At 44.4% G+C, this 27,750-nt stretch overlaps 1 long non-coding RNA gene across 1 annotated transcript; it reads left to right on the forward strand.

Moving 5' to 3' along the window:
• The first annotated feature begins 13,092 nt into the window (after positions 1-13,092).
• On the forward strand, positions 13,093-27,523 carry LOC128324385 (uncharacterized). The gene is made up of 3 exons (XR_008306823.1): positions 13,093-13,156; positions 15,312-15,468; positions 26,609-27,523. It is a non-coding gene; the product is annotated as an uncharacterized LOC128324385 (long non-coding RNA).
• The last annotated feature ends 227 nt before the right edge of the window (positions 27,524-27,750 follow it).

The raw sequence follows: 27,750 nt of genomic DNA on the forward strand, positions 1-27,750 counted from the left end.
GAAAAACAACTTTCGTCAAACTATATGTCGACAGCGTGCAGCCAAGTCCGGTCAAGACCTTGACACTCCCTGCCTCCTCTGTTCAACCCCACTGGGATCCAGCCTGGAACCATTTCAACCTTGTTCCCTTCAGGGGAAGACAGAAACCCCAAATGAGGGATATTGTGCTCTCTGCTGGACACCACTGGCCTACAGAGGCAACCAGGTAAGGTGGCATCCCAACAGTCAGGACGGAACTTCTCTCACCCAACATTCTCCTATTTTCTGTTCCACTCCCTTCCCCTCCTCCTTTTGAAATTCAGTGTGGGAGGAGGAGGAAAAGGAGGAGTGGGTTCATCTGCTGTCCGGCTGGTCACAACTCATCATTGCTGTTGCACCAGTAGGTAAGTGGGCAGAAGACAAGGGACAGGGGACATAGGAGGCAAGATTTGGCACCCTGCTTCAGGTGCCAGAATATCTTGGAGTGCTACTGGCCATATGGAAATGAGAATGCAGTTTTCATCACAGAGAAGTGGGTGTTGGTGGAGGGCTGAACACAGGCACAGACTTTCCCACCCATTCAGAACTCCTGGTTCCTGGTCCACACTCCCACTGTATGCAGATCTGCAGGATGGACAGGAGAGGGGTTCTCCCATTTTCAGGACACAACCAGAGAGTGGGGTGGCTGTTCCAGGGCACTGGAAAGGGCACACCTGTGCACATGGACATGCAGGCAGGAAGGGGATGCAGCAGCTTGTCCACAGTCCCCAAGACCAGGAAGATAGCGCCCTTGTGGATGGGACCCAGAAAGCATCCTTGCTCTACTCAGAGCATCCATGGCCTTATGCTCTCATGAGGGAGGTGTCAGGTGGAGAAGGGGATATCTTCAAGAGATATCAATATCTCTTGAATCAGATATTATTTTTCCAAGCACATTACTTCTTTCCTCTCCACTCTGATGGTCCCTTTCATGAGCTGTCCGAGGGTGCCCCCATGGCCTGTCACTCTCATGCCTGGCTATTATACCCTGAGGTGGCAGTTTCCTTGAAAAAGGATCTCAGTTGGACCAAGACTGTCCTCAGTGACCTGTTCTGCTCATGAGCTAGCTTCTGTGGGCACGGACGCCAAAAGGGGAAGGGGCTGGACCCCCTTTCCCCACCCGTTCTTGGCTGCTCTCTGGAATCCCTTCTTGGGGTCTGCCTTTTAGACCCTGTCAATAGAACCCCTATTGACCCTGTCAATAGCACATAAACCATTTGCATGGATGGTGTGGGCAGTGGACTGCAGTGTGGACCCTTCCAGTCATTTGAAATTCTTGGGCAAGGGCCATCATTGCTCCATATGTAGGGGAACCCCAGGCTAGGGGAGCTGGCATTTTCAGTTATCCCTACCAAACTGCGTGGGCATGGTGGGCAGAGAAATCCATGTATATGTGCTGTGGGGTGACCTGACTGCCAGGTGAGTGCTTGTAGTCCTGCTGTCCACCATCCACCAAGACCGGGAAAGATGTTGCTGGGGTACCCTTCCCCGGGGCTTTCAGGGAGAAGTATCCTGGCTGGGCGGCTTCAGCCCTGTGAGTGCCTCCATGGCCTGTCATTCCCATGAAAGAGCACTCCTGGTCTGTAATGGCAGGGCAATATCTAGATACAACACAGGAGAATTCTGATTGCTACCCTGGATGGTTCTTCTCCTGAGGAAGACTTAGGGAACAAACATCCCCTCTGGGGAAGGGGCTGTGCCCCCCTTCTCTACCCTTTCTTCATGAAAAATGGAGCTTGGAGGCTCTGGAATCCCTTCTGGAGGTCTGCCTTCCAGACCCTGCTATTAGCACTCCCACACAAACCATTGGCATGGGTGGTGCGGGCAGTGGGCAGCGGGCTGCGGAGTGGACCCATCCAGCCCTTTGCAACTCCTAGGCCAGGGCTGGCATTGTGGTGTATGTAGATCTGGAGTCCAGCAAAAGATGTGACACATTATTTTTCTGGTTCTGTAAACACAGGCTCACAAGTACAGAGCTAGCTAATTGCTGCACTACTGGAAAAATACAATCGTGATATTATGCTGTATATAATGGATGTTGCTTGAATGCTGCAAGATGAGTTAGTGCAAATATTTATGATTTGGGGATAGCAATTTCGACATTTGATTTTGCCACTGAATAATCTAACTAGCACTTCCCTAAAGTCATTTGCATAGGGAAATAGGATGCAGATACAGCATCTTTTAGTACTACATTCTAAATAAATGTTAAGGCTTGTTTTGCATTTAATTTACCCTCTCTATTTTTCTGGCACATCTATTCCTTGGAAAAAAAAATTGGCACTACTTCAAGCTGATTTGCCATTTTTGCCCTACAGATAGAGCTAGTTATGTATTCCCTAAGAGAATACCCAGACTGGAATTTCTCTGAAAATGGTTCCCATTTTGTTTCACTTCCAGATGAATGAGCCCCATTCACAAAATCAAGACTATCTATGGCCACCTTTGGCCATAATGCCAAACCGGAGGCAACCATGCCAGAGGTTTGGTTTTGTGGTCATCCAGATGTGTGAAACAGTAGTTTCGTCACCCAACTGACCTGAGGTTTTCGACCCCAAAACATAATCTGAAAAGGTTTGTAGTGAGTTTCCCTGTTGGAACCTCAGGTTTGAAGGTGGCATCGTGTCATCCAAATTCTTCTTCTGTCATAACTTGGGTTTTGTGCTGCGGATGCTCCCCAAACCATAGAGAGGGTGGCTCAGACCAGCCCAGAAATGTGTCAGCTCTATATCTGCCACGCTGGCTGCCTCTCTGATCAGTTGCCCCGCCCTCCGCAGTCTCCACATGGCTCCTGTAATTGCCTGGCAACAGAGTTGCTGTGTTGCCACATCCCAAGTTTTAATACATATAAGGGCAGAGAACCACACTGGGGGGAGCCCACTTTCCACTGCATCTTTCTTTCTTTCTTTCTTTCTTTCTTTCTTTCTTTCTTTCTTTCTTTCTTTCTTTCTTTTAATGTATTTTTATACCACCCTAAACCAAGGTCTCAGGGCGGTTCACAACAAAACACTAAACAAAACATTAAAATCAATTAAATGCTAAAAATAGTATAAAACAAATCAATAGACAATCTAAAATTTAAAAAGTTAAAAAGCCTGGGTAAAAAGATGAGTCTTCAGACACTTTTTAAAAGCCACTAGAGACGGGGAGACTCTTATTCCCATGGGAAGCATGTTCCAAAGTCTCAGGGCAACAACAGAGAAGGCTCGTCCCTGGGTGGCCACCAGGCAACATGAAGGTAGCCACAGATAAACCTCCCCTGATGTACGCAGTGGACGATCGGGATCATGCAGAAGAAGATGCTCTCTTAAGTACCGTGAGCCTAAGCTGTTTAGGGCTTTATAGGTTATAACCAGCACTTTGTATTTTGCCCGGAAACTTATTGGCAGCCAGTGCAACTCCTGTAATACAGGAGTAATATGGTCTCTTCGAGATGACCTGGAGACCAACCTGGCAGCCGCATTTTGTACGAATTTTAGTTTCCGGAATATGTACAAAGGCAGCCCCACATAGAGCGCATTGCAGTAATCAAGTCTGGGGGTTACCAGCAAGTGTACTGCTGTTCTGAGATCATGAATCTCAAGAAACGGATGCAGCTGGCGTATCAACCAAAGCTGATAGAAAGCGCTTCTGGCCACTGCCTCAACCTGGGGAACCAGGTAAAGGTATGAATCTAGAAGCACTCCCAGACTGCGTACCTGTTCCTTCTGAGGAAGTGTGACCCCATCTAGAACAGGTAGATCCATATCACTTCCTGAGTGATGACTCCACACAATAAGTACCTCCGTCTTGTCTGGATTCTGTTTCAGTTTGTTATCTCTCATCCAGCCCATTACTGCTTCCAAGCAGGCATTCAGGGAGGATATGCCATCTCCTGATGATGTTGACATGGAGAAATAGATTTGGGTGTCATCAGAGTACTGATAGCACCCAGCACCAAATCTCCGGATGATCTCTCCCAACAGTTTCATGTAGATATTTAAAAGCATTGGAGATGGTATGGAGCCCTGAGTGACCCCATATAAAAGCTCAGATTCTGAAGACCAACAGTCTCCAAGTGACACCATCTGGAATCTGCCAGAAAGGTAGGAGCAGAACCACTGCAAAGCAGTGCCTCCCACTCCCAACTCCTTCAGATGTTCCAGAAGGATACTATGGTCGATAGTATCGAAAGCCACCGAGAGATCCAAAAGGACCAACAGAGTCACACTTCCTCTGTCAAGTCCTAATTGGAGATCATCCATCAGGCTGACCAAGGCAGTCTCCACCCCAAAGCCCGTTCGAAAACCAGTTTGAATGGTTTTCTTATGACCCCCCATTTGTTAATTGCACAGAAAGGATTGGGTGACCAGACGGGCGGTCTCCAGCAATAAATGGCTGCAGAAGTATGTGCGCAAACACATGGAACCACAGTGACAACAGGAACTGGGCAACTCAGTTGTTTCCCAACAATTATCACACATCCAGTGGGGTGATACCATGTCACTTGGCAGAAATACCAATGTGCTGACCCAGTATAGAAACCCATGGAATCCCCATCTGTGGAAAACTTCCTGTTGTCCAGTCATCTATATATTTTATTCTCCTGGATGAGCCTTGGAACGTGCGTCCCAGCACCCAGCTGATTGTCTGGGTTGCGGAGGCACCTGATTGGCTGAGGCGCACCTAGGAGAATTGGTTGCCGTGGCGGGCCTGGTCGCAGAGGCGAGGTGGCGGGCCCAGCCGCGGAGGCGAGGCGGTGGCAGGCCTGGCCCTGGCGGTGGCACTTGGCCCGGTAGCCTGGGCCCGGCACGGGCCAGCTGGAGACTGGGGCAGAAGATGGGGGGAAGAGGTAGCCGGCCCCAAAGAGCACACAGATGCTCTGTGTGGGGCCGGCTAGTATAAAGAAAGAGACAATAGGTATCCCCACAAATCTCCTGTCTATATCTGTCAATTTGCTTGTGTGTTACTTGGGCAACATGCAACAAACACCTTGGAACATTGTCCGGCACGCAGGACCTTTAACTGCAGTTTCCATTCAAGTCATTTTGACAGCTTCCATCCAGGGAAGGGGAAGGGGCACACGCACAAGGCACCATATTTATGTATTTATTTATTTTATTGCAAGAATGCAATATCAGCCATACCTCATGAGAAAAAACATCCTGAGTTACACCTAGGTATTGGTTACATTAACTGGGCAATAAAACCAAGTGTCACAAGAAAATCTTAGACATCCTCCCAAAGACTGCCCTCTCATGACGGTGACAGGCCACAGAGACTTGCATGAGGTCCAGAGGGATGGTGCCACCCAGCCCATTTGCCAGATCCTTGCAATCCCTGGGGAAGGAGACCACAACAACAGCTTTCCCAGTGGTCCAGGTGACTGCCACAAAGCAGGAGTCTAAGCACTCTGGCAGCCTGATCTCCCCACACATACCCATGGTGCTTTTTTGCCTCCACATGGCCACCTGACTTGCCAGGGATTGCTCTAATCCGTGGGTGCCCTGACACGAGCTACATGTGACACAGTGTCGTTCCCAGCCCAGGACATTTAAATTGACTGTTATCTATCCCCAGCATTTCTGTACTCTGCCCACCTGAGACCACCTGGACACATGAAGCAGCCTGGACTCCTTGGGAGTCTGAAAGGGTTGAGTGGAGATGGGAATTAATGAATTATATTATTAAACACAGATACTAGGATATTATTAACCATAGATACCCTCATCAATAGGCCCCCCTAGAGTTGGATGGCCTACCTCATGAGAGTGCAGTCCAATGGAGACCCAAAGCTCATGGAGCCTCTGGTCCTCCTCAGTGGCCTGGGCCTCTCATGAGAGCACCAATCCCTGGCCGGCAAGCTGACATGGGGGCAGAGTGGGTTGAGCCTGGACAGCTTGGCCCAGGTCTGCCATTCCAAGAGCATCCTTTGTCACAGTGGACCAGGTTCCCTTGCCCACCCATATACATGTTCCTTCCTAGGAAGTCATCATAACCCCTTCCAGGAGTAATAGGAAACTAATGGCCCTCTGCATCCTCTGATAGCATTAGTTGGGTTTCTGTGAGACTGCATGGCTTTGGGGCCCTTGCAAGGGCAGTGGTGCAAGTGGTGTGAGGAAAGTGTTTAAATGCCCTTTCCCTGCCAAGGGTAGCCAATTGATGCTGAAAAGGCACACTCGCACTGGGCACGCCCCCTTGAAAATAGCGGCCAATGGTTGCCGCTCTACTGGTGTTCTGATGCCTTGCCCACAGTCTGGCAACATGAGCACTACAGAGCTTGCTGGGATGCAGCCTCAGTGGGCCAGGAAGAGGGAGGGGTGCCTCTGCCAACCAGCCAAAGGCTGGGAGACTGCAGCTCAATGATTGTCTGCAGGATGATTCCCGTGCTCACAGATTAACTATAGGTTGGTCTACCCGCTATATCCAAAGGTGGCCTATATGTCCCAAATGCATTAATTCCCAGTGACAGTGAAATGTTTTGATGGTAAATGCAGACTTTCATTTTATGGCAAGCAACTGTTATCATGTCCCTCTGGAATACCATTATGGGAATCATCTAGCAAGCTGAGCATCTGAATTTAGGCACAGACTTGCAGACTTTACAATAGATCAAGAATGATAAACGTGGTTTTGTATAAAACAATAGGAGATTCTGAAGTAAGCATATGCATGAAGACATTTCGATCAGTAAATAATGTGAGAAAATATATTATTTATTTATTTGTTACATTTATATCCCACTCTTCCTCCGAGGACCCCACAGCAGTGTACATGGTTATCTTTATCCTCGCAACAACGCTGTGAGTTAGGTTAGGCTGAGAGATACATGACTGGCCCAGAGTCACCCAGTGAGTTTCATGGTTGAATGGTGATTTGAACTCAGGGCTTTCTGCTCCTAGTCCATAGTCCACTCTAACCACTGCACTATGCTGGCATAAAGATATAGTGACCTGTATACTGGTTGTGTATCTGGGAATTTGAGTTGAAAATTGCACTTCATATCAGGGCTAAATAATCCTAGAATAATTATTTCATTCAGTTTCAGTTTCTTGTTTGGATCAGTGACTGATCTCTCAGGGCTGTTGTGTGCATAAAAGAAGTAAGGAAATGTGGCTGAGATATGACACATGCAGTCATGGCTGCAACGTTAGGAAAAATTCCATTTCCCAAGAGCACCCATGACACTCACATAACCTAGAAGGGAAATTAGAGGGGGGGAAATCCCTTTTAAGACCCAGGTTGTGGAAGGCAGCACCGTGTGTGTATGTGCCCCCTCCAGAGTGAAGGTGAATCAATGCAAACTGTCCCCAACCCTGACCATGTCACAGCGAAAGGAGGAGAAGGAGAGTCCAGCGAAGGAGAAGGATCCATCAGAGCTGTTGGATCTCTGATGGCCTTCATTGAAGCAGCAGGGAGCCTCCCAACAGTTCTGACAGGTTGGTTGGACCTGAAACAGTGTACAGCCCTATCATCTGTTAGACAACTGGCCCATAAATCCTGAATCTAACATGGCGGAGTCCTCGGATGAAGGGGTCATGACTCCTGAACCGGTCACTGGGGGGCCTCCAGGTGAAGTGGTCTTGATGACTCCTGAGCCCAACCCTGACTGAGACAGGAAGAGGCAGGATTCGAGAGGCCCTCACCTCCACCATTGGAAATGCCAGCACCTGCTGACCCCCTCGACACTCCTTTGCCTGTGTCATCTGAGTCTAAGAAGGAAGTAGATGTGCTCCAATCCCTGCCAGCCACCACTCAGTTTTGCCACAGCCAGAGCTTAAGAAACAGGGCACAGCTCCTGTAAGACCACAGACATTCCAGGCTCAGGCGAGGCTGCATTGCTGGCTCTGCATTTATTTAATGCTTCAGTTTGCCTCCACTATTTGCTGAAGCAACTTTGTTGTTGATGTGTGATACCTTGTTCCTGTTCCCTTGCTCTTGAATTTCTTGGCTTCTGGCCCTTTGCTTGTTCTGACTCTGACCTTGCCTACTGATGGACTGATCTTTGGGTCCTGGCCCCTTGTTGGGTTGACTTTGACTTCCCTGCCCTGATGGACATACCTGTCCTGCCCAGGTATGACACTAGTATCTGTTAGACTGCAGAGCCTGTTCCTGGCCCCCACCTTGTCACAGGGAAAGGAGGAAGAGCAGAGTACACAGAAGGAGGATCTGACAGAACTGTTGGTTCTCCAGTGGAGTTCTGTCAAGACAGAGAGAGCCTCCCAAGAGTTTTGACAGGGCTCTTGAATCTGACAAAATTCACAGCCATCTTATATGCATTTGGCTTTTTCCTCTTTCCCATAACAACTCATTCCTAAGTGTAGTTGGACCACATGTTACACATGCTTAGGAGGGCTCCAACCTCACAAGGAGCAAGAATTCCACTCTCACAAGTAAAGTAAAGTGTGCCGTTGGGTCGGTGTCAACTCCTGGTGACCACAGAGCCCTGTGGTTGTCTTTGGTAGGATACAGGAGAGGTTTACCATTGCCATCTCCTGTGCAATATGAGATTATGCCTTTCAGCATCTTCTTTTCCCATAGTCTGGGAAACATACCAGTGGGGATTTGAACCAGCAAGCTCTGGTTTGCTAGTCAAGTCCTCTGAGGGGAGGAGAGAAGAGAGAGATACTGGTGGGTGGCCTCCCTCAGCCCCAGGAGCGTGTGTTCCTCCTTTCCATTCCTGCAGGATTATCTACTTCCTTTCTAAATTAGGACAACCTGAGATTGATCGTGACATCCAAACCCACCAATTTTGGCTTATTCTTAACTATTTTCTCCAGAGAACCTGAGATCTGCACCTAAATCTTGAAAGACTAACTGCCACCACTGAGTGACCTGGATCTATCTTGCTTTGAAGAGAATAGGGAAGAAAGAGAGACATAGCCTGGGGAGTTTCTACCATCCAGCTCCCCATATTTCAGCTGAGATGGCCGCTCCCTCCCCGACTGCCACCACAGAGCAACCTAAGTCTATCTTGCTCTGAGGGGAGGAGAGAAGAGACCAAGCCTAATGAGCAGAAGATATAAAGAGCTAGCTTTTCAGATTATTGTTGTTGCCAGTTAGGGGGATTTTTAAAAATTATTATTAATGCTTTCCCTGTCAATCTTTTATGTAAACCACTTTGGGACACTTGCCTGAAAAGTGGTATGTAAATGCTATAAATTAATGTCCCCCACTCTTCTTTGAGGGTAAAGTGTGCTGTTGAGTCTGTGTTGACTCCTGGTGCCCACAGAACCCTGTGCTTGTCTTTGGTAGAATACAGGAGGGGTTTACCATGGCCATCTCCTGCGCAATATGGGATTATGCCTTTCAGCATCTTCCTATATCACTGCGGCCCAATATAGGTGTTTCTCATAGTCTAGGTAACATACCAGCGAGGATTCAAACCGGCAACCTCTAGCTTGCTAATCAAGTCACTTCCCCGCTGCATCATTAGGAGGGTAGGTCTAAGTAAATGGCTCCATCTAGCTCTAGGATATGTGATGTGTACTGCATGGTCATACTTATTACTTTATTCCTTGAAAAAAGCAGCTAGCACAGCACAAGGCAATGTTATTCTGCTGACTGGCTGGGTTCCAGGACACAGTCACTGAAGTAAAACTGCTGAGCTCGGGTCTAAGGCAATTCGGAACATCAGCGGAATGCAGTCGTCAGACCTAGAGAAAGAAGTCTATTCTTATGCTTGCCAAGACAAAGTATGGAGTTAGAGCCGTGGGCAGAAGCAAGCCAAGTCCAGATCTCTAAAGTGCGGCCAAGATCAATAAGGCTGTGCTAAGAGGCAAGTCAAGGAGGAAGGTGCTGTTTGCAAAATAGTTTTGATTTAGATTCATGCTTTGCACAAGCAGCTTTGATCTCTTCTTTATAGCCCTTGTCAGGTACTAATTTTTTCAGAAGGCCATTTTGAGAAAGGAGTGGGACTGATAGGCCAAAGTCCCATCCCCTATCTTCCCAAAGTCCTACTGCTAAGGGCTTCTGCTTTACATGCTCCTTATCCTCTCTAGGGGTGTGCATTTTGGAATTTTCTTGTTTCGATTTGTATCTGAATCGAAACACCCCCGTTTTTTTGGACCCAAATTTTCTGAATCTGAATCAGCCATGTTTTGTTTTGTAGCCAAATTTTCCGAATCCAAACCTGAAACTATTTGGATTTTTAAAAAGGGTCCCAGGGCAAAAAAGTGGGTGGTGGTGGTAGTGTCCAATGGGTGGAAGCTACCACCCAAATTTCAAAGGAATTAGGCAAAGGGCTGATTTTCTGTGAATTTTTTAAGTTTACACATCTTTAAGAATTTCCCCATAGGGAATAATGGGGATTCCAGCAAATGTATCACTTCAAATCAAGGGGAAAGGGATGACCCAGAGCAGAGTGTGGTGGGTAGTAGTGCCCAATGGGGACAAGGAAACTTCCAGAATTATCTCAAAAGAATTAGGAACATAGGAAACTGCCATATACTGAGTCAGACCATTGGTCTATCTAGCTCAGTATTGTCTTCACAGACTGACAGCAGCTTTTCCAGGGTTGCAGGCAGGAATCTCTCTCAGCCCTATCTTGGAGAAGCCAGGGAGGGAACTTGAAACCTTCTGCTCTTCCCAGAGCGGCTTCATCCCCTGAGGGGAATATCTTGCAGTGCTCACACATTAAGTCTCCCATTCATATGCAACCAGGGCAGATCCTACTTAGCTATGGAGACAAGTCATGCTCAGCCACAAGACCAGTTCTCCTCTCCATTGGGCAAAGGGCTGATCTTTTGTGAATTGTTGAAGTTTATGTGTCTTTTAAGATTTCTCCCATAGGGAATAATGGAGGTTTCAGCAGCCCCATAATTCCACTTGGGGGGCACTGGGGTTTCCTAGAGTGAGGGGTTGTGTAGTGCACATAGGGTGCCAACCACCTCCATACCCACAAGCCCTTGGGATACTGGGTTTTGTGTTTCTGAGGTGTTCATTGTAGATCCTCTGGTAGCATATGAGATTTTCAGTGAAAAACAAGAATCCACTCTCATATGCTACCATAGAATCTACACTCAGAACACCACAGAAACAACAGAACCCAGCACCCCATGGGTTAGCAACCCTTCCCCTGGCCAATGTGGGGTCAGTAAAGAGTGGCAAGAAGCAAAAGAGCCAATGGGGAACAAGGAGGGAATTGTCAGCAGGTCAGCCCATGATTTAGGTCACCGATCAGAAGGCTGGAAGGGTGGGAAATTCAAAGAGATGTCAAACACAAAATGGAGACTGACTCAGAGATCACTACAAAATGGAGGTCCAAAACAACAAAACATTTTGTAGCCGAAACAGGGACATTTTGTTTTGTATACAAAAGTTTTGGATCTGGAAAATGGGTGTTTTGTTTTGTCTACAAAACACCCGAAACAGGCTGTTTTGGGTACAAAACATTTTGTATCCGAAACGTTTCGCACATCCCAAATCCACTCACTCTTTTTAGCCTGCTTTCCAGTGTGTCCACCTCCCCCATCAACTTCGCAATGCCTGGACCAATATGAACCATATCGGGTACAGTTGTAGAGACACATAGGGACACCTGAACGGCATAGTTTGTGATCATGTCATCCACCCTGATCCAATATGGTGGATGTGTAAACATTTGAGCCGCAAGTGGGCTAACTTGTGAACCGCTTAACCAATTTGAACCAAATTTGTGACAACTGTAGGGACACATAGGGATGCCCTAATGATGTGGTGTGTGATGATGTCATCCACTCCAATTCAAGATGGCATCCGTGTGAATATCTGAGGCACAAGCAGGCTAATTTATGGACTGTCTTACCCATTTGAACCAAATTATGTATGGTTGGAGTGCATGACACACAGGGACACCTTAATGGCATAGTTTGTGATTATGTCATCCACACCAATTCAAGATGGCAGAGGCATAAACTTTGGAGACACAAGTAGGCTAACTTGTGAACCGCTTAACTGATTTGAACCAAAGTTGCTACAGCTGTAGGGACACATAGTGATGCCCCAATTGTGTATTTTGTGGTGATGTCATCCACACCAATCCAAGCTGGTGGACGAGTGAACTTTTGAGGTGCAAGTGTACTAATTTGAGGACTATCTAACCCATTTGAATCAAATTACTTGCTGTTGGAGTGAGTGACACACAGGGACACCTCAGTGTTGTAATTTGTAATGATATAATCCACCGCAATCCAAGATGCATGATCATTTGAGGTGCAAGTGATCTGACTTGTGGACCATGATTTGAACCAAATTTAGTCCAGTTGTAGAGACAGTGAAAGGAAAGTAGGCTGATTAGTTCTTACTAGAACAACTTGGTCCTTTTAGAGTTGACAACGGAGGCAGCAGATGACATCCCTACAAAGCTAGTTTGGGTGAGTTTCAGGAATATTGGTCATATGGTCATATTTAAAGGATTTCCTTGGCACCATGAGGGGATGCAGGTGGGGAGCTTGTTTCTATAGATGTGTTTGCTGCTGTGATGCCAAATATAAAAAGCAAAAATCATTCATGAAGGATAGATGCATCTTTGATCTGGGCTTCTCTTGAGGCACTGGGCTCCAGGCCAGTGAAGATCTCTTCCCCAGGCCAGCAATATCAGTACTTTCTTGAGCCAGTTGGCCACAGAATACTAACTAATCACCCTTGCTGCATTTCGTTCATCTTCTTATATGATAAGGGTGAAGTGTAGGCATTCAGAAGCACATGAGCCAGACACTGTGATCCTTGAGCCAGTAACAGATGATGACCCTGCCCCACCTACTGTCTGAAGGTCTGAGAGCCTGGCTCTTTGGGCCCCACTTTTGAAATGCAAATGAAAAGGTATGAGGGCTGGGAATTTAATGGGAGCTATGCTTTTTGTGCACAACTTATTTTTTATATTAAGTTCCTCCAAGGTTTAATAGTATGACTTCATAGGAGGAAATTTCTATTATATTTCCATTTTAAAGAAAGACCTTTGGAAGACTTCTAATCGTTTTTGCTCCTTTTAGAAAATTTAACTTTTTTTCCTCCTTGATCAGTCAGTCAGGCTGGCCTTATCAGCAAGAACCCATAAGGTACTAAAATTCTCCTCCATTTATCTCTGCAGGCAACATATATTCCAAATGGCATCCTGCATGATGCAGCCAATTAAAATCATGCTGGCTGAAACCTAAAGAACATAAAGAAACTGACAGAAGTGAGATTTCTTTTATTAATTTGCTGTACTATGCAAAGTGTTATGTATCTTTATTAGAGTTTGGTAATTTACTGTATCGTTTAAACATTTTCTTTTTATAAATCTTTGATTTTAACCAATCGAACATGTAAACAGAACTGAAAGGCTGGAGGCACAAATAAGCTTTTATGTGCTACTTTCTGATCTCTGGAATGTTTTAGATGTACAGAATGGATCGCAGCAATGTCAAAATGCAAAGGATCCAGTGTGTAACTGTGTAACTATGTGTTAATATTCAGTATTATGAGGGCTGCAATCCTATGCACACTTATCTTGGAGTAAACTCCATTGACTACAGTGGCAATTACTTCTGAGTAAACATGCCTAGGATTGTGCAGCACTTTCAACTGTGAACCTTTAGGAGACAGCAAAAAAAAAAAAAAAAAGTGCTCCAGATTCTCTGCCCCCTTGTTCCCTACATTTGAAGTTGTATGGGGAATTTCAGGAATTCGGCAGGGGAATTGGACCTCGGCAGGTTCAAATGTCATGCCTACTGTGAGCAAGCTCTATCAGTTCTGAACATTTGCCCACTACTTATGAGACTTCTTTAGTTCTGGCAGATTGTGTGAAACAGCCCATAAAGTTGCTTATACACTTTGGAAAGGTGAAGGCAATCAGGGGCATTGCTAGGTCCTTAAAACTCCAGGGTTGAGCTCACATTTCCCTTTTTGATCAATAAACTCAATCATGGCTCCCCAGAATAATTACTTTAAAAAAAAAACCTCCCCTCTCTAAAATCATAATACAGCCTCTATGAAGGTGGAAGCAGCAGAGTGCGAGGTGAGTCTAGCAGCTCTTTCTCCATTGCTCTATGCAGGTGTCTCCACAGCTGCACTTCCTTTCTGGAAGAAAGCTGCTGCCCGATATAGTACCAGTGGGGATTTGAACCGGCAACCTTCTACTTGTTAGTCGAGCACTTCCGTGCTGCGCCATTAGGTGGCTCTGAAAACCTTTACATTCCTTTTAATATTTATTTATGTGTCATTTCTTTTAAAAAGACATCTAAGGTTGAAACTCTGGGCATTTCTCATAGAATAAATCTTTGCCAGCCTCCTAATTCATTCTTCCAGCAACTTGAACTGGTTTCAATGGATCTTGCTCTTCCATACCTCGTTTGCACTACTCAGCACCTGTAGGAATCATCACATTTGTCACAGAGGCCTTCAGTTGCTGATCCCTCATTGAGCAAAGAGGCACCTTTTTATAGTGGTGATTCTCTTGTATTTTGCAGGGGAAGAACAACTGGCCACATCCAACCTCCAGTGGTTGTTGCTGGTGGTCTACCTTGTTTTTATTTTTAGATTGTGAGCCCTTTGGGGGCAGAGGACCATTTTTAGTCATCATTATTTTTTTTCTTATAAACCGCTTTGATAACTTTTGTTGAAAAGCGGTATATAAATACAGTATTATTATTATTATTATTATTATTATTAATTTAGTTTAATTTAATTTAAATACCACCCTTCCAAAAATGACTCAAGGTGGTTTACATTATTTATTTATTTGGTAGTAGTGGTGGTAGTAGTAGTAGTAGTAGTAGTACATCAGTCAGAAGATAGATAAGAATAGGAAATTGTGATCGAACTGAAAATATATGCTATTTATATTGTATCTGACCAAGTCCTGCTGATGAAGTTGCTCTAGTGCTGATCCCTCCTTACCTTTGAGCATAGCAGCCCTTCCCTGAGGCAGGGTGAGGTGGTCATCTTAAGCATGGGTACATGGAATGGTGCAGGAGTAGCTGAGCCCCCAGCACCATGGATGCCACCCTGCCATCCACTGCTGTTGCCCATCCTCACTATTGCTCTCTCTCTCCATTATAGGAAGAGACATCATTCAAAGTGAATTATTAGAATCTTAATTTGCATTTTTTCAGAAAGGCATATTTTTAAAAATGTATTTCTCAAAAATGTCAACCTGTATGACATTTAGTATAAAGCTTGTATGCTTTATACTAACTGAAATGGGGCCATTTTCCCCCCTATTGAAATGCAAAACCATATGACTTTTCTATAATAACAGAATAAAACTAAATATGTGTTTTTCAGAGAATTCCTCCCCATCTCCTTTGTTAGGATAATTGATGGCATGAATGTGTGTTCTCTCTTTATTGCAGGCAGTAGAGTAGAGAGAAGGAGCCAGAGAAGTTGAAATAACTGCAAAAGACAGCAATTGCCATAACTGCAGTTTTTTGGACTTTTCAGCTCTAGCGTGGAAAAAGATACAGAGATTGCCAAATGTTTTCTGCATGAATTGCCCTGCTCTCCTGTTTGGTAAGACATAGCTCCTATTGATTGCCTCTCGTGTATCTTCAGTGACCTATTAGAAAGAGTGAAATTAGCCATTTGATGTATCGGCTCATTCTTATTAAAACCTGGAGGCACCAGCCAGCCTGGTGACCCTCTTTGAATTCCACAGTATGGAAGGCAACATCACAAAAATTGCCCAGACTAACTTGGCTATTTGTGGGTCATCCTGTTGATTCTCTGCTGTTTTGCAACAAATTGTAAGCCAGTGTATAAAGGTCCCAGAGCAAAGGAACAGAGATCATTCTTGGTATGTTCCCTGCATCAATTTCAATCATTTCAACCAAGGATGAGTTCGACCTTTTTATCCTGTGAAGCTGGTGGTTGCAGCAATGAATTTCAGCAAGGAACCATGTCATCATCGCATCGGCAATATGCTCACAGTGGCATAATTCATTGCAAGCTATTTCTGTTCATCCTAGCTTTCTAACTGGGTGACTTCAGAAAATGTGTAGCTTTGTAACATTGTAATGTTGAATGTGTGGCAACTCTGAGGTCATTTGGAGAGTCTTTACTCTTCGCGGTTCCATACCACCTTGGGAGTAACTTGCTAATTGGGATTATTAGATGGAGATCTAAACATAAGAACAGTCCTGCTGGATCAGGTCCAAGGCCCATCTAGTCCAGCATCCTGTTTCACACAGTGGCCCACCAGATGCCACTGGAGGCCTACAGGCAGCAGTTGAGGGCATGCCCTCTCTCCTGCTGTTACTCCCCCGCAACTTGTAGTGGTGTGCACGAACCGGTCCGGAGGCCATGTTAGAGGCCTCTGAACCGGTTCGGAACCTGGCCGGTCCAGCGGTCCAGCACTGGTGAGGGGTCTAGCTTTAAGGGTGGGGGGGTAGTACTTACCCCTCCCGCCGCTCTTCCCCCTCCAGCGCTGCAGTTAAAAGTGAAGTTTTGGGGGCGGCAGTGTTCCTCCCTGCTGCGCCTGACCCCGTCGTTGCCTGGAAGTGGAGTAAAGTACCAGCACGCATGTGCCCATCACGGTGCGTGCGCGCACGGCAGCGTGTGACGTGTGCGGCGCATGCATGCACACGGTGGTGATGTGTGTGCCCGCGCCGTGACAGGCGCATGCATGCTGGTACTTTACTCTACTTCCAGGCAATGGCGGGGGCAGGGGCGGCAGGGAGGAACGCTGCTGCCCACAAAACTTCACTTTTAACTGCAGGGGGAAGAGCGGCAGGATGGGTAAGTACTACCCCCCCCGCCACTAAAGCTGGACACCCCCCCCCCCAGTGCCGGACTGTGCCTCTGTGGTTCTGTGCACACCACTAGCAACTGGTGCTCAGAGGCATCCTGACTTTGAGGTTGGAGGCCTATAGTCCTCCGACTAGTAGCCATTGATAGACCTCTCCTCAATGAAGTTATCTGAACTCCTCTTATAGCCATCCAGGTTGTTGGCTGTTACCACATCTTGTGGCAGAGAATTCCACAAGTTGATCATGTGTTTAGTTACTCCAGCCTTGGGTCTAAATCTATACTAACCAATATTATAAATCACTAAATACCACCATTGACTGATGAGCAATAGAAATTCTTATCAGTAGAAATCTGAAAAGGCACATAGGTCTACTCTCACCCATGCCTTGGTCATGTCAAGTCTGGTCTAGTGCAGCACACTATACATGGAGCTGTTCTTGAAGACTATTTGGAAATTCCAGTTAGGCCACATTCTCACAATGAGGATGAGTACAGCTAAAGAGTTAACTGGGATCACTGGAGAACCACACATTTCTGCAGAGTGTGATGTGAGAACCTGGAATTTCTGGGCAATCCTAGTCAAACAACTGCAGTTAAACAGCATTTAACTGGGATTAGTAACCAGGATCTGATGAAAAGAGAAATTCTAAAACACTACTTCCAGGGCCACTGACTCAATCAGTTCATAGGAACAAATAAACATAGGAAGCAGCCAAAATACTGAGTCAGTTCATTGGTCCACCTAGTTCAATATTATCTGACAAGGCATCAGTAGCTCTTTTTTTATTTTCATGCTGATGCCTTCTCTTCTTTCCTTCCCTTTACAATCAAGTAACACCTACAGAAAGGCTCAACAAAATAATAGTTATTAAGAGAAAGAGTTATTAAGTAATATGCATCCATTTTTAGTCCAAGAGAGAGAGAATCTATTAGTCCGAGAGAGAGAATCTATTCTGATTTGGATGTAACACTCAAAACCATTATTTGCTAGTTCAGATGTAATACTGGGCTGGTTTTAACTATACTGGAGGAAGCACATGTGGAGAATCAGGGGGCATGTCAAGAATAAACCCACCATGATGTCCTCCATGGGCAACCCAATGCATTTCTGGTTTATCCTGTGATCTTGTGTAGGGACTGCTCACCTGAATGGCCTCTAAACATGTGCTCCAAATACTCATGTAAACAAATATTGGGAGCACATGTTTAGGGGCATTTGGTTGAATAGCCCTCACACATGATCAAGAGATGTGCCTTCCTCTTCACATGTATCATGACAGGTAGTATTTGAACTGGCCCTATGCCTGATCAAACCAGGAAGTTATCCATTAAACTGAGAGCATGAGAGAAGGCGGGCAAGAAATAGCACAGGGCTCGTTCTCAATCATCCAAACCATGTTTTGGAGAACTGGGAGTGTTATATCTGAACCAAGTCACAGGGAGAGAGAAGCAAATACAGCATGTATATACCTGGACAGGTGAATTTTTTTTTTTTATGCAGCTCATTTTGCTGACTAAAATTGGCAATGTGAAGACTCACAAGATGTACAGAAATTAACAACTTGCATGTGCATCACTATCATGACTTGTTCATCTGATCACAACTTAGCAATGAAGTACAAAGTGGCACAGGTGAAAGATGTACAATTGCAAACCAAGCATTTGTTACCTGATTCACAATCTTGACATGCTTCTGTCAACGTTAACCATGTAATAGTATTCAAATATTCAGCAACACACATAAAATGTCCACCAGTTTGTTAGCAAGACTTGAATCTAACCAGTTTGAAAGGGCCATTTTTCCTTCTTTATAGAGTTTCTTGAGCGGGCTTCACACAATCATTTAGGGGTGGGTTTTGGGAAGGAAGAACACCTACCCTGAGTCTCACAGACAATCAGAGCCTCCATTTGGCTTTACAAACACACCCTGCATACAATTGTGGCAGCAGTGAATGTGAAACATAGATAGGCTTCCTGATCCCAGGAGAACCTTTCCAGCATACATTGCATAGCCGGAAACTCCATGGCATCAGCAGCCATGCTCTGATTGGCCACAAGAGGCAGGAGACACGCCCAGCCCTATTCAAGCCATTGCTAGCTTGGGATCATAAAGTGTGCTGTGCAGAGCAGCACATTTTCAGGTAGCAGCCCCTCTAGCTACAGCTCTCACTCACAAACATGATGGCCAAATGCCAGGAGCTGCAGAGGAAGGGAAGACCGATACATGAGCAAACACCGAGGTAGGACAGCTTCTCTTTTCATCCTACCTAAGTAAAAACGTAGGTACAGTATCTGGGCTACTCACATTTGAGTGGGCTAAGTTGGGAGGGCTTTTCACAGGTTCTTATACACATTACTAGCTGGGTCTGCTGCCTCCTACCTTCCAAATCTTGATCGTGTGAATGGGCTCAGAATCTGCAGAAATACCGCATCATCGTGAGAAGTGCATAATAATACAAGCTAGGAATGGGTGGGGAGAGCCACTAAAGCACACGCTCTTTTCCATGCATGGTGTTTCTTTCTGCCTTGCATTAACCTCTGGATTGGACCAACAAGTTGGATGCTTGCTGTGTTAGCATCTATCTATCTATCTATCTATCTATCTATCTATTTATTATAAACTGATTATACTATAAACTGAGTATAACTGATTTTGTGAACAAGCTCTTAATATGTTCTCATCATATGGAGGCAACTTTCAAACTCCAGTCAGGATAAATGGAACTAGTCAACTCACTCAATATGCTAACACTGGCCTTAACGTTGATCCAAGCTGTACATCTTTACCCTATGAAATAGCTGACTTGATTATTCTATTCAGCCAAATGCTTGAAAGCAAATCTCTCTCTGAACTGAATTTCTGCCTCCACAACTGTGCACTTTCAGATGTTCCTAGAAGGAGCGTTCCATCCCTTAATTTGATTGCAAAATATCATCAGATGTGTAATCCAGAAAAATGTGTGGAAGGAGGCCCAGGAGGAAAACAAAACAAAACAAAACAAACAGAAAATTATTCTTTCAGATCTGACACCTGCCGCCTATTCAGACAGATTGGTTCTGATGAGAACTTACATAGCAGATGGAGCAAAATGAGAGTTAGCCACTTGCTTCCCTGAATGCTTATTAGTCCCTTGTCAAATTTCTCTACAGATGTTTTAAATAAATGAATAAGCTGTACATTTGAGGCCACTAAATGGTATCCAAAATGATGGTTCTCATTCAGCTCAGAGCACAGATCACACAACAGTGAAACAAGACATGAACAACCGTAGAGTGGATAAGCTGCAACTTCAACAATTGCTGGCTGTTACTGCACAAGGCTATGACAGCCTAGCAATGTCCCATTTGTATAACTTGTGCAAATTGTATTACACAAGGGTAAGCCCATTATTTCCAAAAGGCTCACTCTTGCACAACACAGTTTGAGCAATGTGTGCCACTTAGGCAACTTGTGCAAATTGCACAAGTGTAACGTACTCCAGTATGTCAGACATCGGTAAGTTTTGGACATGGGGCAAAGTTGAACCCACACATAACCATTATACAGCTCTGGTTTATAGTCCACCCGTGGCTGGGCCCCATACTGGTCTAATGCTTCTTCAGGAAGGAGGAGGAAAGGAAAATATATTGGACTAAATATATGATTATTTGTTTATTTAGGGCTGACATCCAAACTAACACTGTGCTGACGTGCTAACATTTTCTGTCATGCAACAGGGGAGGGGCAGTTTTCAACAATCTTTAGCCACCCGTGCCTCCTGAAACTATGACCCTGAGGGCTGCACAATCCTCGAGGACATAATTTCAAGCAGCCCAAGCAGCTGAAGAGGGAAGGAAGATTGTCAATAATCTTCGGCATCAGCCCCACCACCCATTGAGATCATCTAGAGAAGCTCATCTGCAGTTTTCACTGGCTCATCTGGTGGTTACAAAGGGATGGGCTTTCTCTGTTGCCGCCCCGAGACTCTGAAATGAGATCCCTGTTCTCAGAGAGCCTCCCCATCTCTGACAACTTTTTAAAAGTACTTAAAGACATCTCTTTACCAGTGGTCCCTCTAATTTTTTTAATCTCTGTGTGGAATGAGTTTTGTTCTGGGAGGCAGTATCAAGGCAGTGTGGGTGCACCTGCATTCAGAATTGGGCCTTCCTGATTCAGCCTGAGAGGGATCTAAATTGAACTGAGTGGACATCGAAAAACTTGTGAGCGTGCACATGTGTGCTCACCATAGAGGGGGCAGTGCTCTTCACCCAAGCGTTTTAATTTGACTTTGGGTTTAAATGGTTTTAAGGTGTTTATTTTCTGTGTTTTGATTTGTTTTATATGGTTGTAAACCACCCAGAGAAGGAAGTTTAGGGCGGTAAACAAATTTTATAAATAAGTAAAGACGTATATAAGTAATCATTCCTCCCCCATTGTGCGACGGATGCATTGGATCAATTAGATCCAAGCTGCCTCTTGACAGCAATAATACACTCTCTTGTATCAGAGTCAGTATTTTGATCTGTGCACAGCTCTACTACATAGTCCATGCATGGAATATTTGAGATAAAGGAGAACATCACCTACATGCATCTAAGCCTCCACTATCACCAAGGCAGCTTCTGGTATTCTGTGTTGAGGATTCCTCTCCTATGGCATGGCAGCTCCATTTAGCAAGCTATGAAATCTTGGCATTTTCAAGAAGCACCAACTTTGTGGACTTTGCTTCCTCTGGCAGTGTCTTAAAGCTAAATAACCACATTATTTTCATTTCTGGCTGCTGCAAAAAATTGCATCATTTCATCTATCTTGTTATTTCATATATTATTTCATATTATTTCATATGTTTGTTTGTTTATTTATTTATTTATTTTTACATTTCTATACCGCCTTTCGTTAAAAGAAAACCCCAAGGCGGTTTACAAAAATTAAAACATACAATAAAAGCAGTAAAAACATCAAGGAATAAAAACATCAAGCTAAAAACATATAAACAAGCATAAAAACACGACAACAGATAACAGATAAAAACACAGAGAAGCCGCAGTAAAAACGATCATGTAAAAGCCTGGGTAAAAAGCCAAGTCTTTAAAAGCTTTCTAAAAGCCGTGATGGAGTCTGAGGAACAAATGGCCACCGGGAGAGCATTCCAGAGTCTAGGGGCAGCAACAGAGAAGGCCCTGTCCCGAGTGCACGAAAGCCGGGACAGGGACATATTGTTTAAAATAACAATATGTTATTTCATATATATTATTTCATCATTTCATATATCTTGCTATGAGGGTTTTTAAATAGATATATTGTTGATCACTCTGCCTATGTTGTTTGTGTTTGTATGAACAAGATGGTATATGATGGAAAGGTTTACCTGGGAGGCACAGTGGATTCTTAAGAATCATGGCTTGGAGGTGAATGTTATTAGTACAGCTCCAATGACCTTGAGACAGCACTTAGTAAAATCAAGACTGTATGATAATAAATGTGAAGTTGAAGACTGCCTAATCTGTGAGGATAAAGAGGGGAGGTGTCAGACAAAAGGGGTGGTATATAAATTGGTGTGCTTGGAGTGCATGCAGTTTTATATTGGCGAAACTGGTCGACCCCGGATAAAAAGATATAAGGAACAGCTGGCAGACATACAACATAGAGGGAGACAAAACCATGGGCCAGGCATGTTAAAGAACAACTTCAAGGCACAGTAGTGAATACAAAGGTATTCACCTTGGCTGTGGAGACAGATGTAAGGAAACGAAAAATCAGAGAAGCCATATATATAGAACAGTTGCAACCAACTATAAATGTTTAAAAGGAAATGAGGGAAGCAATGGAATTAATTGGTTATATTGAGAGTATGAACTTCATCATGCTTTTGTGTTCTTTTCCCTCCTTCCGTGGTTTTTTCCCCCTCTTTCCCCTGTATGTGATATTGGGAGCTGCACAGGATTGGTTGATTGCATTCAGTTTTTTAGCTGAATCATGGTGTGGAGTTGTTTTTAGGAACAAAACTCAGTAAAGCACTGAAGATGATGTCTTACATTGAAACGTTGTCTTACATTGTTGTCTTATATTACATGATGTCTTACATTGAAACGTTTGCTATTTTGCTACACCTGTGGTTTAGTTTTAAACTTTTGAATTTATCGCACCATTAAAGAAGGTCATTGAAAAAAGCTTTGCTGTGTTTGTATGATAATTTTTATCATTGTACATCATTTTGTGAATATTTAAAATAGGGGAAATGTATACATATTTAAAAGAAAAATAATAATATAATGCTATTAGTATCTTCAGCTTAAGTGGCCCTGTAGTGACCAGCCAGTTCTCCTCTAAAGAGTTAACCAGAAGTGAACCCTGTCCTGACATGGCTGGTGAACTCCAGAGCTCAGCCAATCAGCACACCAGGTGGGTAGGACCGAGAGAGCCCTTGTAAGGAAGAGAAGAGTTCTTTGTGAGAAGAAGCTAGGCTGGAGGTGAGAGAAGTATGGGCAGAAAGGCTTTGTGAGGAGCAATGGAGCTTTGCTCCCTCATGGCCAAAGCTAGCTTGGAGATTTCTCTCATAGAATGACTCTGCAGCTCCTTGAAAGACAGGAGGGCAGGAAACTTAAATTCTCATCCAGGATTTGATGAATTCAAGAGAAAGGAAGTTTTGGCTTCTGGAAGTTCAGTCGAGGGAAAGTTTGTTTAGTCAGATTTCGTGTTAGAACCATTCAAATTCAAACCAATTCGGTTCGATGATTCAAATTCAAACTGAACCAGGCATTAGGTTCGACCTGCCGGTTTGAATTCGAACCAAACTGAGCCTGATTTTTTTTAACCAGCTTGAACTGGTTTGAACCAGTTTGAGCCTCCAAAACTGGGTTGTATGGTAGGCACTCATGGGTGCTGCCAACTGCCACCCAAACCCCAGAGCAATTAGACACTCCTACGATTTTTAATGATTTTTGATTTTTTTGTTATTATTGCCCAATATTTCCTATGTGGAGTACCTAGGGGGGAAAACTGGGGTAGGCAGTAGGCACCCAGGGGTGCCTACCATCCACAGAACAGCAAAGCAATCAGAGACGCCTGTGATTATTTGTGAATTTTTGAAGGTTTTTTTTTTCCTTTTTTTTATTCCTCCCATAGGGAATAATGGGGATTCCAGCAAATTTATCACTTCACGACAGGGGGAAAGGGGTGGCCCAGAGTGGAGTGTGGTGTGTGGTAGTGCCCAATGGGGGCAAGGAAGCTACCAGAATTATTTTAAGGAAGCTACCAGAATTATTTCAAGGAATTGGGCAAAGGGCTGTTTTTTTGTGATTTCTTGAAATTTAAGCATCTTTGAGGTTTTTCCCATAGGGAATAATGGGGGTTTCAGCAAATGTATCACTTCACGTTGCGGGGGGAAGGGGTGGCCCAGAGCAGAGTGTGGTGGGTGGTAGTGCCCAATGGGGGCAAGGAAGCTACCAGAATTATTTCAAAGGAATTGGGCAACGGGCTGTTTTTTTTGGTGTGATTTGTTGAAGTTTGCTCATCTTTAAGGTTTCCCCCGTAGGGAATAATGGAGGTTTCAGCAGCCCCATAACTGCACTTGGGGGGCACTGGGGTGGCCCAGAGTGAGTGGTAGTGTAGTGCATAGAGGGTGCCAACCACTCCCATGGATTGCTAATCCATGGGGTACTGGATTTTGTTTTTTCTGAGGTGTTCTGAGTATAGATTCTCTGTCAGCATATGAGATTTTCAATGACAAACCATTAATCCACTCTCATTTTTCTTTTTGTTCTTTTCTTTTACAAGCCTCATCCGAGTGGATTTTTAACTCAGGAGAAGGTGGGGGGCTGAAAGGTGTTTCATCCCCCCTCCCTCTGGTGCAAACCACACCTTAAGAGCTCAGCAGCTATTAGTTTTCCCACCATGTCTAGGCTTGCACGTGGAGAATTTTTGTATACTTTCCAATAGCAAAATACAGAGAGTTTTCCCTGAGATTTCCACCCAAGCCTGGGGGTGAGGGTCAAGCTCTGTCAATAAGGCGGGGTGGTGGCAGCTTTTAGAACCTACCAAAAATATATATATAAGAGTTTTGGGAGTAGCCTTTGCCAGAAAGCTCTGCAGAGATGAGTCAGCATTTATTTCCCTCACGTGAGCTTGCTTTGAGACAAAGGCTATAATCCACTACAGCCCCTTGTGGCAATGTTAACTTTCAATGTGCTGAAAGTTAACTAACGTGGATTAAAGAACATGATAGCCAACGCCCAGACCAAGGAAGTACTAGAGCAGCATCACTGCATGAGTGCCCCAGAGGAAAGGCTATTTCCACTTATCTTCCCTTCCCGCTGAAGTCAACTGAAAATATGTCTCCAAGGTCTGTACAGCTGACTTCAGAACAAAGGGCAGACTGACAAAAATCTCCCTTTCCTTGGATAATGTGCTGCATGTTACCTGTCAGAGTGCTTACTTAGTCTAGACATCAGCCATGGTTTCTAGTGACCACATTAAATTCAGTAGGATTACTCTAGTGTATGTGGCTTGAATCCTGTTTTTAAGCTGACATTCTTACCTATTCTGAGTGACTAGATCTTTGTAGCCCAACATCTAAATGCAGAAAGCTACTGTTTTATAGGATAGGGACAAAAGACATATTTCAGTGAAACTTGAGAAAACTTCCTAATGGTCTTTTATTTTGAATTTTAGATATGGCAGAGAAAAACATTTTCTGTGACTGGAAAACTAGATGTTCACCTTACTTACTACTTAGTGTTCCCTATCAGTTTCTTCCAAATATACATTTTTGCATAATAGAAGAGAATATAGAAAGCAAAAGCCTAAGATTCTACATGGGATGAAATACATGTACCAATTAATATTTTAAAGAAACATGGAAATACTCTTAATGGTTCTTTTTATTCTGAACTTGATGGCATATCATTAAAAAAATATTTGCCGGAATAAGGAAACTGACACACTTACTTTCCAGAGGGATTGTTACACATGAGGGTAGAGGAGATCTTGGGAGGTCAGAAAGGATGGATAGTTCTCTGTTTCCATGTTATCCAAATTTCACCCATTTTCCTTTGATTTTCATCCTGCTCTCATCTGCTAAAAATCCCTGTCATACATGTCACACATGACCCGCAGCATAATATGGGCATGGCAGAACCACCCGCTCCACTGCAGGGCTCTAACACATGCAGCAGCTGTGGTGTGCAAGAGGGGAGTACTGGATCTACTGACCACTTGTTCCATTGCATGTCACGCCCTTCTTCCATTATCCCCAATGGCAGTAGCATGCAACATGATTGCACAAGAGGTCAGTGGTTCCAGCTATTCCTCTTGCATTGCACAGTCACTGCATGTGTGAGAGCCCTGCAGCAGTGTTGTGGACAGTTGTGCAACACTACACTGTGGGACATATAAGCCCCTGTTTTTATTAATCATCAAAGCGGGGGGGGGCGGATCTGCATTATTTCAAGTATTTTCATTCTTTTCTATCCAAACAGTTGGTGCGAAAATACATCAAAGTATGCATCTGCAAGCATGTTTTATTTGCAAATGTATATGATGCACAGAACTTATGGAAACTGCCATATTTTATAAAATCTGGTCTCCTTTAGAGAGGGAGAGATCGGGAACCATACATCCCACTGGCAACTTCCCTAGTATTTATGTAGAATATTTCTGGAATGTTTCTTTTATCATTAGGTTGGCAAACTAGTCTACAAGGAGGATAAGTTGCTGATGTTGCACTAGGCTCTGCTGTTTCTTGATTTTGCTTGGGAGGACTGACTTTTTAATGCTTTGGGGATCCATTTTGGCTTATCACAAGATGGCATTGAAACAGTTATACACAAGAATAAGTAGCACTTTTAGACTTTTGTCTTAATCCACGTTGGTGCTTTGAATTGCTAATGACTTGGTCAAAATGTGTATTTTGTATATGTTCTATAGATTTCCTTGAGGAAGACAAAGGAAATGCAGCGCAAATTACTTAATAACGGAAGAACTGCATTGTATCAGTCCGGCATTTTTCAGCCCAACCCCACTGGAATGCCCTTTTAATTCCACTTCGATGTAGTGAGGAAGTTATATCCCGCTCCATTTCCTGCCAACACTGGAGCTGTGAGGCTCAAATTCTTCATCTACACATGAGGCACAGGAGCTGTCTAGCATGTTGCAGAACAAGGTCACTGAAACGGCAGGAGAGCTGTGTCCAGCTATGGAGTGAGACACAAGAGACAGAGCTGTTCAAAAGGAGCATTCTCCAAGGTCCAGGAAGCAACTGGAAGCTTTTATTGTTGGCCCTGCAAGTCCACCTCTATCTGGTCTACCCTTGGGGCTGATCCCAGTCAGATTCAAAACAAAGGCCTTTCCTCAGGAGCAGTACTGTCTTTACTGTAAATATTTGGACATAGATAGAAAAGCTGCCCGGACTTTCAAGAGCAAGCTATCCCATCCCTGGCCTGGCCCGAAATGGCTTTGCTCAAAGCAGCTCCCCAGGCAGCCTTTAGCTCTGTGCAGATTTGTGCAATGTGTGGACACTAGTAAAGGTGGATGAAAAACAGACTAGGGATGTGCCGAAACGTGATATAGCTGTCCAAATTGCCTGCACCGACCTTTAAATGTGAAGGCCAGGATGGTGGCAATGGCAGCGAATGGTGGAGGAACAGGTACAGACCTGCTCTAGTCTGCTTTAAAGGGGCTGGGTAAGCCTTCAAATTTAAAGGGAGGTGCAGGAGAGTCTGACAGCCAAATTGCATTTCAGCACATCCCTATAACAGACTGAACTGAGAATAAGGAAGACATCATAGCAGCAGCTTGCCAACTCCTACCCCACTGCATTTTCCCCTTTGTTAGTTGCAAGTTAGGTACCCAATAGCTAAAGCTTCCCCAGATGGTAGCTGCTTGCATGCATGTCGACCGTTGGCCTCCTCATCACAGTTTTGTTCATTTAAATTAAGATAATAGAGAAAACCGGTCTCATTTTGTGCAAATTAATTGGTATTTGTAACACACTTTGAAGATCTGCTTGTGAGATCTGAGCTTAAAGATCCGAGCCTCTTTGCCCTGAATGTTGGATTATTCCTATTAAA

The sequence above is a fragment of the Hemicordylus capensis genome, chromosome 4 (assembly GCF_027244095.1).
Source record: "Hemicordylus capensis ecotype Gifberg chromosome 4, rHemCap1.1.pri, whole genome shotgun sequence".
NCBI lineage: Eukaryota > Metazoa > Chordata > Lepidosauria > Squamata > Cordylidae > Hemicordylus > Hemicordylus capensis.